The sequence below is a fragment of the Scardinius erythrophthalmus genome, assembly GCF_964197995.2.
Source record: "Scardinius erythrophthalmus genome assembly, chromosome: 7".
In the NCBI taxonomy this organism is placed as follows: domain Eukaryota; kingdom Metazoa; phylum Chordata; class Actinopteri; order Cypriniformes; family Leuciscidae; genus Scardinius; species Scardinius erythrophthalmus.
The window spans coordinates 47,752,067-47,754,566 of NC_138227.1; positions in this window are offsets into that span (position 1 = coordinate 47,752,067).

The following is a 2,500-nucleotide window of genomic DNA, read 5'->3' on the forward strand; positions in this document are numbered from 1 at the left end:
TAAAAGGAAACTGGTAATTTCGTATACATAGTTCAGTAACACTGTTATTACAGTCACATTGTTTTGTGTGGTCTTTTCCATGTTAACAAACATTCAAAATGTTTGCATACCTGCTGTCTGCTCAGTGTTAACCCTGTGCTTGTCCTCAGCTCTACCAAATACTCAGCCAGTCTGTCCACCCGGTCCATTCCTGGAATGTTTTGGTCATCCACAGCCTAAAATAGTAAAATTTTAAATGGTAAAGAAAAAAAGAGATTAGTGAAATGACATCTTAATGGTAGTATTAATCAGTTTGTTGAATTACAAATTAATTTCTGTTCGTGGCAAGTTCCTATGGTGAAATTTACATACCAAAAGCTCCTCAGGCACCTGAGTGGGGGAACCTGGTGCATACTGGACTATGGATATAGTTGACCGAGAGGAGGAGGCAGCAGCAGACTGGGATGAGGGAGCAGCAGATTGGGAGAAGGCAGACTGGGAAGAGGCAGCAGCAGACTGGGAGAAGGCAGACTGGGAGAAGGCAGCAGCAGACTGGGAGAAGGCAGACTGGGATGAGGCAGCAGCAGACTGGGAGAAGGCAGACTGGGAGAAGGCAGACTGGGAGAAGGCAGCAGCAGACTGGGAGAAGGCAGACTGGGATGAGGCAGCAGCAGACTGGGAGAAGGCAGACTGGGATGAGGCAGCAGCAGACTGGGAGAAGGCAGACTGGGATGAGGCAGCAGCAGACTGGGAGAAGGCAGCAGCAGAAGGAGGCTGTCTGGCTGAAGGAGGCGGACTGTGACTACCAGGCTGTAAAGATACATATTGTACATTATCAACAAACATAATAATGATGATGAAACATATTTTCTTTTTAAATTACCTGAATCTGCCTTGGTACATTTAGGTTGGGTTTGGCTGCTGAACTAATGGATCCTCCAAATCGTGGCTTTGTAAACTAAAAGAGGGAGATTATAGAACAGATTGACATGCATGTAATATCATACATGCATTGGAAATTTGAAGAATACACAAATAATCTTCCATCCCACCAGTAATAGGCATTGGGAAATTCTGGAGATAATTGCTTGTGGAGGAGGTAATCTACTCATATATTAAAATAATGTGTTACCATTGATAAGTTAAGTGCAGGCCGTGTAAAGGTCGGGGCTGAGGTAGAGGTTGGGACCGCGGTAGGAGTGGATGCAGGTGGAGCACTTGTGGCCTGGTAAAGAACAATCAAGAATGAGGAAAACAGGTTTTATTCATCTTTCATTCATGGTACTTTTTACAGATCTAAATAAGCACAGGCATGCCAAAATCTAACATTAACAGACATTTATACATTTAATCAGGACAATCTGTCTCTGTACACCAGCAAGAGTCTGAGGGCAGAAGCAGCAAGGAGAAGCTGTATAAATATAACACCCAATAAAATAAAATCAATACTAATTGGTCTCTTTGGCAATTTTTATTTACATTACATTTCAGTGTTTTTGTTTGCTTGTTGTGTTTTTTTTTTATCTGTAATGAGGTCATAAATAAAACCTGTGCTTCGTAATCTGTGGATACATCTATTTTGATATTTCATATTGACACACATTAAATATATTCACATTATAATATTTCTTATTTCATTTACAATAATACACTAATTATTAGAGCCTAACTGCAAATAACCACTGAAATTGTAATTGACTGTCTTATATAAATAACATAAATATTATTGATATAGGTAATGGTAATGAGTGCTGACACATCAACTTTGCTTGAGGTAAGATTTAAAAGCTTTATATAAAATATTTTTCTGAATAAATTAGCAAAAACCAAAACATTTCAGAAGTTATCTCTGATTACATTTTTTTTTTTTTTTTATCTCTGGCTATTTAATCGCTGGAGGAGCTATGGGACTAGATAGCCAAAATTGTTATCTACGGTAAAGGGTGTAAACAGCAGTATAACTTTATCAAGCTTTATAAAAAAAAGACTATTGCTGCATCCCACAGAAGTGTACTTTGAAGGCATTTGAGTCACAAATATGATTGTGTGGTCCTACAGTGAAGTAAGATGTAAGAGATGATTACCTGAAAGTCTTAAGTGCATACCTTAGGCGGATGGAATCCACAAAGGCATTTCTGTGGTCCACCAAAAAGTGTTGCCTGGCGACGGACCTGCATTGGACATTTATCTATCTGTACAAATAAAGACCTCCAAGTTATGTTAAATCAGTTTTAGCATGTTTTCTCATTAACTTTTGTCTGTACATACCCTCTGAAAGAGGTCAAACCATTTCTTCTGGCGAGGGGCAGGTCTGTTGCCAGTTTCCGAGGGCCAAACCCCTGTGCTGGCAAACCGCTGCAGGCGGGACATCCACTCATCGTCCCCCAGGGCCTTGTGTGACTTTTTAGACATCTCTGGAACATTCGAAACATGTTTAGTCTTTTTAGCTAAAACATAAATTACATTTACCTACTACTAACACTAGCCTATGGCTTGACTACTTATTACTGTATTTGATAAT